General features: G+C 46.1%; 1 protein-coding gene across 1 annotated transcript in view; it reads left to right on the forward strand.

Annotated features, from left to right (window-relative positions):
• Window positions 1-12758, forward strand: part of LOC135055126 (microsomal triglyceride transfer protein-like) — a 294511-nt gene that overhangs the window by 22914 nt on the left and 258839 nt on the right. The window lies entirely within an intron of this gene.

Below are 12758 nucleotides of genomic sequence, written 5' to 3' on the forward strand. Positions count from 1 at the left end.
TAGCACACCCCCTCCCGCCCCGTGACTGCCTCTGCTTGTCAGTCAGGCAGAGGTGATCGCAACCAGTGAGATGCTTATGGCAACTCACTGTTCTCCCAGAGTGCGCTCAAATAAAATGTTCATATACTGAACAAGGCCTATACAACTCATTTGGATATTAGGCACATCTTTGCTAAGACAGACCATTAATGCAAGGCCTGTCTTGGCATAAGTATTCTATAATATATAATTATAACATATAGAGAGATAGCTAGCTCAGGGATGTGGGTGAGGTTAGGTAAGGGAAGGCTGCGGAGGCACTGGCTAGTACCAAAGCAATATATGAGCCCAAGGGTTCAAGTGGGCATTATACAAAGGTGCACATAGGCGTGAGCATGGGGTGTGCCTGGTGTGCACAGGCACACCCTAATGTCTGGCACCCTCCCTAGCACACTCCTGCAGTCAAGCCTGTATTGGCCACAACCTACAGTGTGAACTAGTGGGCCGATCGGTGTGTGTGGTCGTCTGTCATCTGTGGCCCCGCCCCCCTTATCACCCGGTCACAGCTTTCTTGCAAGACAGGAAGCCTCACCTGCCATAGACTTTTTACCCCAGAGTTTTGACTTTAAAACTGATTAGAATAACAGACAGAATATATTTATAATATATTATTTGTACTGTATTTTTCATGTAATTTATACAGACAAAACTCTTGCATATACTTTAGTATGATAGTAAAGGCCCTGCCTCACCTCACCGCACGTCACTGATATATCTATAGCCGGATTGTGATATGCTGTGATAAATTGTGATAGAATTCAATTCCCACAGCACACAGAGACACATTTCCCCAACCACCAACATCCCAACTTCATAGTTACTCTCACCTCAATCTAAGCAGCAACTATATTTAAATCCCTTGTCTGTCAGCATTAGTGTGTCAGCATATGTCTGTGTCTCATTGTGTTAGCTTCTGTGTCTTAGCATCAGTGTGTCAGGGTCTGTGTGTCAACGTCTGTCAGTGTGTCAGCATCTGTCTGTGTGTCAGTCCCCTAGACACAGTCCCGTACCACCCTCCCCCCTTCCCCAAACCTAGGGACAATATCCACTCCATTTTTTTTATTGTGAAGGCCAATGTGATTAAATTTTTCCTATGGGTGATAATTTTTCCTCTTGGGGGTCAATGTGTTCTATTGTTTCCGTAGGGGCCAATGTGGATTTTTTTTCTGTGTATGCCAATATGTTTTTTTTTCCTGGGGGGTCAATGTTTTTTTTTTCCTGTGGAGTCCAATGTGTTTTTACTTTATCTCTTTTTCTGCAATGGCTATTGTGTTTGTTTTCTGTAGGGTCAATGTTTGTGTGTGTGTGTGTGTGTGTGTGTGTGTGTATGCATTTTTCCTGTGGGGGATAATGTGTTTGTTTCATTTCCTGTGGGGTTTTTCTGTGGAGCCAATGATTGTGTTTTTTCCTGTGGGGGCCAATGTGTTTTTAGTCTGTGCATGCGTCAGTGTTGCAATGCACATGCGTCATGATGCTGTTCATACAGGGTTACAGGACAGATTCAGATGCATGCACCAAGAAGTGTATTAGAAATGTGCTGGGCTTCCCTAGGCGGTTACAGGAGATTGGCTAACCAGACGCAGAGGTAAAGTATTATGGGCGTGTTACTGATAGTGGTTATGTACAGAAATACTGAATCCCTGGAGGCCATAGTCTGATGATCTGCACCTAACATAGTGCTGGTGAAGGTTTCAATGGTGTGACTGCTGGTGGTATTTAAAGATGCATAAAGCATGATTGCATTGTCTGTATACACTAACAGTGGGAGCCTCATTCCGTGCACATTAGGATGCACAAACGTACACCAGGGGACTGCATTAGTATAAAGTCACAGACACAACTGCAGCAAAAGACGTAAAGAACGCTGCAACTGCATCCAACTTTTTTTATTCTTGACATCAAACATAAAGTGTATCTCTTTTCTTGTAGCCTTTAATGTACTAGAGATGAGCGCTGGAAATTTTTCGGGTTTTGTGTTTTGGTTTTGGGTTTGGTTCCGCGGCCGTGTTTTGGGTTCGACCGCGTTTTGGCAAAACCTCACCGAATTTTTTTTGTAGGATTCGGGTGTGTTTTGGATTCGGGTGTTTTTTTCAAAAAACCCTAAAAAACAGCTTAAATCATAGAATTTGGGGGTCATTTTGATCCCAAAGTATTATTAACCTCAAAAACCATAATTTACACTCATTTTCAGTCTATTCTGAATACCTCACACCTCACAATATTATTTTTAGTCCTAAAATTTGCACCGAGGTCGCTGTGTGAGTAAGATAAGCGACCCTAGTGGCCGACACAAACACCGGGCCCATCTAGGAGTGGCACTGCAGTGTCACGCAGGATGTCCCTTCCAGAAAACCCTCCCCAAACAGCACATGACGCAAAGAAAAAAAGAGGCGCAATGAGGTAGCTGACTGTGCGAGTAAGATAAGCGACCCTAGTGGCCGACACAAACACCGGGCCCATCTAGGAGTGGCACTGCAGTGTCACGCAGGATGTCCCTTCCAAAAAACCCTCCCCAAACAGCACATGACGCAAAGAAAAAAAGAGGCGCAATGAGGTAGCTGACTGTGTGAGTAAGATAAGCGACCCTAGTGGCCGACACAAACACCGGGCCCATCTAGGAGTGGCACTGCAGTGTCACGCAGGATGTCCCTTCCAAAAAACCCTCCCCAAACAGCACATGACGCAAAGAAAAAAAGAGGCGCAATGAGGTAGCTGACTGTGTGAGTAAGATAAGCGACCCTAGTGGCCGACACAAACACCGGGCCCATCTAGGAGTGGCACTGCAGTGTCACGCAGGATGTCCCTTCCAAAAAACCCTCCCCAAACAGCACATGACGCAAAGAAAAAAAGAGGCGCAATGAGGTAGCTGACTGTGTGAGTAAGATAAGCGACCCTAGTGGCCGACACAAACACCGGGCCCATCTAGGAGTGGCACTGCAGTGTCACGCAGGATGGCCCTTCCAAAAAACCCTCCCCAAACAGCACATGACGCAAAGAAAAATAAAAGAAAAAAGAGGTGCAAGATGGAATTGTCCTTGGGCCCTCCCACCCACCCTTATGTTGTATAAACAGGACATGCACACTTTAACCAACCCATAATTTCAGTGACAGGGTCTGCCACACGACTGTGACTGATATGACGGGTTGGTTTGGACCCCCCCCAAAAAAGAAGCAATTAATCTCTCCTTGCACAAACTGGCTCTACAGAGGCAAGATGTCCACCTCATCATCATCCTCCGATATATGACCGTGTACATCCCCCTCCTCACAGATTATCAATTCGTCCCCACTGGAATCCACCATCTCAGCTCCCTGTGTACTTTGTGGAGGCAATTGCTGCTGGTCAATGTCTCCGCGGAGGAATTGATTATAATTCATTTTAATGAACATCATCTTCTCCACATTTTCTGGATGTAACCTCGTACGCCGATTGCTGACAAGGTGAGCGGCGGCACTAAACACTCTTTCGGAGTACACACTTGTGGGAGGGCAACTTAGGTAGAATAAAGCCAGTTTGTGCAAGGGCCTCCAAATTGCCTCTTTTTCCTGCCAGTATAAGTACGGACTGTGTGACGTGCCTTCTTGGATGCGGTCACTCATATAATCCTCCACCATTCTTTCAATGTTGAGAGAATCATATGCAGTGACAGTAGACGACATGTCCGTAATCGTTGTCAGGTCCTTCAGTCCGGACCAGATGTCAGCATCAGCAGTCGCTCCAGACTGCCCTGCATCACCGCCAGCGGGTGGGCTCGGAATTCTGAGCCTTTTCCTCGCACCCCCAGTTGCGGGAGAATGTGAAGGAGGAGATGTTGACAGGTCGCGTTCCGCTTGACTTGACAATTTTCTCACCAGCAGGTCTTTCAACCCCAGCAGACTTGTGTCTGCCGGAAAGAGAGATCCAAGGTAGGCTTTAAATCTAGGATCGAGCATGGTGGCCAAAATGTAGTGCTCTGATTTCAACAGATTGACCACCCGTGAATCCTTGTTAAGCGAATTAAGGGCTCCATCCACAAGTCCCACATGCCTAGCGGAATCGCTCCGTGTTAGCTCCTCCTTCAATGTCTCCAGCTTCTTCTGCAAAAGCCTGATGAGGGGAATGACCTGACTCAGGCTGGCAGTGTCTGAACTGACTTCACGTGTGGCAAGTTCAAAGGGCATCAGAACCTTGCACAACGTTGAAATCATTCTCCACTGCGCTTGAGACAGGTGCATTCCACCTCCTATATCGTGCTCAATTGTATAGGCTTGAATGGCCTTTTGCTGCTCCTCCAACCTCTGAAGCATATAGAGGGTTGAATTCCACCTCGTTACCACTTCTTGCTTCAGATGATGGCAGGGCAGGTTCAGTAGTTTTTGGTGGTGCTCCAGTCTTCTGTACGTGGTGCCTGTACGCCGAAAGTGTCCCGCAATTCTTCTGGCCACCGACAGCATCTCTTGCACGCCCCTGTCGTTTTTTTAAAAATTCTGCACCACCAAATTCAAGGTATGTGCAAAACATGGGACGTGCTGGAATTTGCCCATATTTAATGCACACACAATATTGCTGGCGTTGTCCGATGCCACAAATCCACAGGAGAGTCCAATTGGGGTAAGCCATTCCGCGATGATCTTCCTCAGTTGCCGTAAGAGGTTTTCAGCTGTGTGCGTATTCTGGAAACCGGTGATACAAAGCGTAGCCTGCCTAGGAAAGAGTTGGCGTTTGCGAGATGCTGCTACTGGTGCCGCCGCTGCTGTTCTTGCGGCGGGAGTCCATACATCTACCCAGTGGGCTGTCACAGTCATATAGTCCTGACCCTGCCCTGCTCCACTTGTCCACATGTCCGTGGTTAAGTGGACATTGGGTACAGCTGCATTTTTTAGGACACTGGTGACTCTTTTTCTGAGGTCTGTGTACATTTTCGGTATCGCCTGCCTAGAGAAATGGAACCTAGATGGTATTTGGTACCGGGGACACAGTACCTCCAACAAGTCTCTAGTTGGCTCTGCAGTAATGATGGATACCGGAACCACGTTTCTCACCACCCAGGATGCCAAGGCCTCAGTTATCCGCTTTGCTGTAGGATGACTGCTGTGATATTTCATCTTCCTCGCAAAGGACTGTTGGACAGTCAATTGCTTGGTGGAAGTAGTAAAAGTGGTCTTACGACTTCCCCTCTGGGATGACCATCGACTCCCAGCAGCAACAACAGCAGCGCCAGCAGCAGTAGGCGTTACACGCAAGGATGCATCGGAGGAATCCCAGGCAGGAGAGGAATCGTCAGAATTGCCAGTGACATGGCCTGCAGGACTATTGGCATTCCTTGGGAAGGAGGAAATTGACACTGAGGGAGTTGGTGGGGTGGTTTGCGTGAGCTTGGTTACAAGAGGAAGGGATTTACTGGTTAGTGGACTGCTTCCGCTGTCACCCAAAGTTTTTGAACTTGTCACTGACTTATTATGAATGCGCTGCAGGTGACGTATAAGGGAGGATGTTCCGAGGTGGTTAACGTCCTTACCCCTACTTATTACAGCTTGACAAAGGGAACACACGGCTTGACACCTGTTGTCCGCATTTCTGTTGAAATAGTTCCACACCGAAGAGCTGATTTTTTTGGTATTTTCACCAGGCATGTCAACGGCCATATTCCTCCCACGGACAACAGGTGTCTCCCCGGGTGCCTGACTTAAACAAACCACCTCACCATCAGAATCCTCCTGGTCAATTTCCTCCCCAGCGCCAGCAACACCCATATCCTCCTCATCCTGGTGTACTTCAACACTGACATCTTCAATCTGACTATCAGGAACTGGACTGCGGGTGCTCCTTCCAGCACTTGCAGGGGGCGTGCAAATGGTGGAAGGCGCATGCTCTTCACGTCCAGTGTTGGGAAGGTCAGGCATCGCAACCGACACAATTGAACTCTCCTTGTGGATTTGGGATTTCGAAGAACGCACAGTTCTTTGCTGTGCTACTGCTTTTGCCAGCTTGAGTCTTTTCATTTTTCTAGCGAGAGGCTGAGTGCCTCCATCCTCATGTGAAGCTGAACCACTAGCCATGAACATAGGCCAGGGCCTCAGCCGTTCCTTGCCACTCCGTGTGGTAAATGGCATATTGGCAAGTTTACGCTTCTCCTCCGACAATTTTATTTTAGGTTTTGGAGTCCTTTTTTTACTGATATTTGGTGTTTTGGATTTGACATGCTCTGTACTATGACATTGGGCATCGGCCTTGGCAGACGACGTTGCTGGCATTTCATCGTCTCGGCCATGACTAGTGGCAGCAGCTTCAGCACGAGGTGGAAGTGGATCTTGATCTTTCCCTAATTTTGGAACCTCAACATTTTTGTTCTCCATATTTTAATAGGCACAACTAAAAGGCACCTCAGGTAAACAATGGAGATGGATGGATACTAGTATACAATTATGGATGGACTGCCGAGTGCCGACACAGAGGTAGCTACAGCCGTGGACTATTGTACTGTACTGTGTCTGCTGCTAATATAGACTGGATGATAATGAGATGTAGTATGTATGTATAAAGAAGAAAGAAAAAAAAAACCACGGGTAGGTGGTATACAATTATGGACGGACTGCCGAGTGCCGACACAGAGGTAGCTACAGCCGTGGACTACCGTACTGTGTCTGCTGCTAATATAGACTGGTTGATAATGAGATGTAGTATGTATGTATAAAGAAGAAAGAAAAAAAACCACGGGTAGGTGGTATACAATTATGGACGGACTGCCGAGTGCCGACACAGAGGTAGCTACAGCCGTGGACTACCGTACTGTGTCTGCTGCTAATATAGACTGGTTGATAAAGAGATGTAGTATGTATGTATAAAGAAGAAAGAAAAAAAAACCACGGGTAGGTGGTATACAATTATGGACGGACTGCCGAGTGCCGACACAGAGGTAGCTACAGCCGTGGACTACCGTACTGTGTCTGCTGCTAATATAGACTGGTTGATAATGAGATGTAGTATGTATGTATAAAGAAGAAAGAAAAAAAAACCACGGGTAGGTGGTATACAATTATGGATGGACTGCCGAGTGCCGACACAGAGGTAGCTACAGCCGTGGACTACCGTACTGTGTCTGCTGCTAATATAGACTGGTTGATAATGAGATGTAGTATGTATGTATAAAGAAGAAAGAAAAAAAAACCACGGGTAGGTGGTATACAATTATGGATGGACTGCCGAGTGCCGACACAGAGGTAGCTACAGCCGTGGACTACCGTACTGTGTCTGCTGCTAATATAGACTGGTTGATAAAGAGATGTAGTATGTATGTATAAAGAAGAAAGAAAAAAAAACCACGGGTAGGTGGTATACAATTATGGACGGACTGCCGAGTGCCGACACAGAGGTAGCTACAGCCGTGGACTACCGTACTGTGTCTGCTGCTAATATAGACTGGTGATAAAGAGATGTAGTATGTATGTATAAAGAAGAAAGAAAAAAAAACCACGGGTAGGTGGTATACAATTATGGATGGACTGCCGAGTGCCGACACAGAGGTAGCTACAGCCGTGGACTACCGTACTGTGTCTGCTGCTAATATAGACTGGTTGATAAAGAGATGTAGTATGTATGTATAAAGAAGAAAGAAAAAAAAACCACGGGTAGGTGGTATACAATTATGGATGGACTGCCGAGTGCCGACACAGAGGTAGCTACAGCCGTGGACTACCGTACTGTACTGTGTCTGCTGCTAATATAGACTGGATGATAATGAGATGTAGTATGTATAAAGAAGAGAGAGAAAAAAACCACGGGTAGGTGGTATACAATTATGGATGGACTGCCGAGTGCCGACACAGAGGTAGCTACAGCCGTGGACTACCGTACTGTGTCTGCTGCTAATATAGACTGGTTGATAATGAGATGTAGTATGTATAAAGAAGAAAGAAAAAAAAAAACCACGGGTAGGTGGTATACAATTATGGACGGACTGCCGAGTGCCGACACAGAGGTAGCTACAGCCGTGGACTACCGTACTGTACTGTGTCTGCTGCTAATATAGACTGGATGATAATGAGATGTAGTATGTATAAAGAAGAAAGAAAAAAAAAAACCACGGGTAGGTGGTATACAATTATGGATGGACTGCCGAGTGCCGACACAGAGGTAGCTACAGCCGTGAACTACCGTACTGTGTCTGCTGCGACTGGATGATAAATAATGATATAAAAAATATATATATATCACTACTGCAGCCGGACAGGTATATATTATATAATGACGGACCTGCTGAACACTGTCTGTCAGCAGAATGAGTTTTTTATTTTATAGAATAAAAAAACACCACACAAGTCACACGACGTGTGTTTAACTTTTACAGGCAGACATTCACAATACAATATAGTATACTATATACTGGTGGTCAGGTCACTGGTCAGTCACACTGGCAGTGGCACTCCTGCAGAAAAAAAGTGTGCACTGTTTAATTTTAATATGTACTCCTGGCTCCTGCTATAACCTAACTGCTCCCCAGTCTCCCCCACAATTAAGCTGTGTGAGCACAGTCAGATATTATACATAGATGATGCAGCAGCACACTGGGCTGAGCACAGATATGGTATGTGACTGAGTCACTGTGTATCATTTTTTCAGGCAGAGAACGGATTATATTAAATAATATAAAACTGCACTGGTGGTCACTGGTCAGTCACTAGTATAACTAACTAATACTATCAGCAAAATTCTGCACTCTCTGTCTGAGTACTCCTCCTAAGCTCCAGTAAATGAAGTGTCACTGTCTCACTCTGTCACTAGTATAACTAACTAATACTATCAGCAAAATTCTGCACTCTCTGTCTGAGTACTCCTCCTAAGCTCCAGTAAATGAAGTGTCACTGTCTCACTCTCACTCTCCTATCTATTTCTTCTCTAAACGGAGAGGACGCCAGCCACGTCCTCTCACTATCAATCTCAATGCACGTGTAAAATGGCGGCGACGCGCGGCTCCTTATATAGAATCCGAGTCTCGCGATAGAATCCGAGCCTCGCGAGAATCCGACAGCGTCATGATGACGTTCGGGCGCGCTCGGGTTAACCGAGCAAGGTGGGAAGATCCGAGTCGCTCGGATCCGTGTAAAAAAAGCTGAAGTTCGGGCGGGTTCGGAATTCCGAGGAACCGAACCCGCTCATCACTATAATGTACATCAGGTTGTCTACACAAGGTCTTCTTGGTGCATGATAGTCCTTGAAAACAGGTTCTACGGGGGCTACTAAACTTCCAGATGAAGCTCACCGCCCTCTCCATCAGACCCTGGTGACACATGCACTGGCCAACGGCCTTACATGTGCATTGGCAGAGCCATCTTAAAGTATAGGCACACTGGGCAGCTGTATGATGGTAATCTGCATTACTGGGAAATTGATGAAAGCAGCCCTAATGGGGGTGGGGTCTGTCAAGTGGGACGGGATCCCTCATTGGCTTTTACAAGAAAAAAAAGCAAACAAATTGACTAATGACCGGAAAAAAATAACCACACTGACCCAAGAAGATATAAAAAAAACACATTGGCCCCCCACATAAACCCTCCCCCCCCAAACATATTAGCACCCACAAAAAAAACTATTGGCCCCCACAGGAAAAAAAACATATATTGCACCCACAGAAAGACAAAATATAAATGCATTGGCCATTACAGAAAACAAAAAAGCACATTGGCCCCTACAGGAAAGATAAAAAAACATTCGCCTCCACAGGGAAAAATGAAACACATTGGCCCCAACCAAGGAAAAATTACAACATTATTGGCCTCCACATGGAAAAAATTTGGTTGATAGTGTATGTCCATGGGTTGGGGTGTGGGGGGGGGGTGTGTGTGTGGAGGGGTTATTGTGCCTAAGGGACTGACAGACAGACAATGACATACAGATGCTGACACACAGAGGCTGACACACACAAAGACGCTGATACAGACACTGACAGACAGATGCACTGATGCCTCATTCACTCTGCCACCACTGTCCACACCTGACCTGTCCAAAGTCTCGCACAAGAACGGGTTGTGGTGGATAACCTCATGCAGGAGGATGATGTCCCCGACCTCTCACTGCCCACCCTCTGGCTACTGCTGGTTTATTTGCATAGTGGGCGGCAGTGCAGCACACAGCAACTTAATGACTGCTTCACCACAGCCATAGTTTTAACATATACAGTATAAGAAATAGCTGGTATAGGGGGGAGATGGGGAGGACGGGGCTCAGCCCAGCGGCAAACCATCTCGGCGGCCCAATCTGCCCCTGAGACACACACCAGAGCCTATGCAAGGTCTTCAGCAACTGTAGGCACATACGCAGTATTGATGCAGAAATGTGGAACCTCGACTCGGCCATGGGAGCAGTGCTACTGCCATGTTTTTAGCATGTGTGATCGCAGCTGAAGGCAGAAACACGCCCCAAAAAGCATTTACATACTTGTGTTTTTACAGCCACTTCCAGTTACCTCCCCCAAATGATCCCTTCTTGTCAATCACTTTGCAGTTAAATGCTCACTGCAGGCGGCATCTTAAAGGTATCTTGACGAGTGAGCAGCACATGTGCAGTCAGCCGATATCCACTCTGTTGCATGATCAGCATTGCGTATAATTGCGTATAATTCGGATTCAGACCCTTAGTTCATTCTTGCCCACTCTCCCATAATTTCTGCAATTTATAAACTGTTAATAAATAATAAATATCCTGGCACCTTTCAGGTGAAATGGACTGAAAAGGGGCATTACAGCATGATTTGCTAAGTATTAACTGCTTCATTTCAGCCCCGCCCCCAGTGGCGTACTGCAGGCAATCATAACAAAATGTTGTAGGGGGTGGGATCATAATGACTATTATGATGGTGATTTTTGGAAGAACAACAACATCATTGTGTGTATAGTGTGTGTGTGTGTGTGTGTGTGTGTGTGTGTGTGTGTATGTGTATATATATATATATATATATATATATATATATGTATGTGTGTATATATATATATATATATATATATATATATATATATACTGCTCAAAAAAATAAAGGGAACGCTTAAACAACACAATGTAACTCCAAGTCAATCACACTTCTGTGAAATCAAACTGTCCACTTAGGAAGCAACACTGATTGACAATCAATTTCACATGCTGTTGTGCAAATGGAATAGACAACAGGTGGAAATTATGGGCAATTAGCAAGACACCTCCAATAAAGGAGTTGTTCTGCAGGTGGTGACCACAGACCACTTTTCAGCTCCTATGCTTTCTGGCTAATGTTTTGGTCACTTTTGAAAGCTGGCAATGCTTTCACTCTAGTGGTAGCATGAGACTGAGTCTACAACCCACACAAGTGGCTCAGGTAGTGCAGCTCATCCAGGATGGCACATCAATGCGAGCTGTGGCAAGAAGGTTTGCTGTGTCTGTCAGCGTAGTGTCCAGAGCATGGAGGCGCTACTAGGAGACAGGCCAGTACATCAGGAGACGTGGAGGAGGCTGAGGCGCTACCAGGAGACAGGCCAGTACATCAGGAGACGTGGAGGAGGCCGTAGGAGGGCAACAACCCAGCAGCAGGACCGCTACCTCTGCCTTTGTGCAAGGAGGAACAGGAGGAGCACTGCCAGAGCCCTGCAAAATGACCTCCAGCAAGCCACAAATGTGCATGTGTCTACTCAAACGATCAGAAACAGACTCCATGAGGGTGGTATGAGGGCCCGACGTCCACAGGTGGAGGTTGTGCTTACAGCCCAACACCGTGCAGGACGTTTGGCATTTGCCAGAGGACACCAAGATTGGCAAATTTGCCACTGGCGCCCTGTGCTCTTCACAGATGAAAGCAGGTTCTCACTGAGCACATGTGACAGATGTGACAGAGTCTGGAGATGCCAAGGAGAACGTTCTGTGGCCTGCAACATCCTCCAGCATGACCGGTTTGGCAGTGGGTCAGTAATGGTGTGGGGTGGCATTTCTTTGAGGGGGCCGCACAGTCCTCCATGTGCTCGCCAGAGGTAGCCTGACTGTCATTAGGTACCGAGATGAGATCCTCAGACCCCTTGTGAGACCATATGCTGGTGCGGTTGGCCCAGGGCAATGCTAGACCTCATGTGGATGGAGTGTGTCAGCAGTTCCTGCAAGATGAAGGCATTGATGCTATGGAACGGGCATTGATGCCCTTTCCCCAGAATTGAATCCAATTGAGCACATCTGGGACATCATGTCTCGCTCCATCCACCACAGACTGTCCAGGAGTTGGCGGATGGTTTAGTCCAGGTCTGGGAGGAGATCCCTCAGGAGACCATCCGCCACCTCATCAGGAGCATGGCTAGGCGTTTTAGGGAGGTCATACAGGCACGTGGAGGTCACACACACTACTAAGCCTCATTTTGACTTGTTTTAAGGACATTACATCAAAGTTGGATCAGCCTGTAGTGTGTTTTTCCACTTTAATTTTGAGTGTGACTCCAAATCCAGACCTCCATGGGTTAATAAATTTGATTTCCATTGATAATTTTTGTGTGATTTTGTTGTCAGCACATTCAACTATGTAAAGAACAAAGTATTTAATAAGAATATTTCATTCATTCATTTAGATCTAGGATGTGTTATTTTAGTGTTCCCTTTATTTTTTTGAGCAGTCTATCTATCTATCTATCTATCTATCTATCTATCTATCTATCTATCTATCTATCTATGTGTATATATATATATATAATCTGTCAGGGATATTTTTACTCGCCCTAATATCTATGACAAGTAT

Source organism: Pseudophryne corroboree, chromosome 3 (assembly GCF_028390025.1).
Source record: "Pseudophryne corroboree isolate aPseCor3 chromosome 3, aPseCor3.hap2, whole genome shotgun sequence".
Classification (NCBI taxonomy): domain Eukaryota; kingdom Metazoa; phylum Chordata; class Amphibia; order Anura; family Myobatrachidae; genus Pseudophryne; species Pseudophryne corroboree.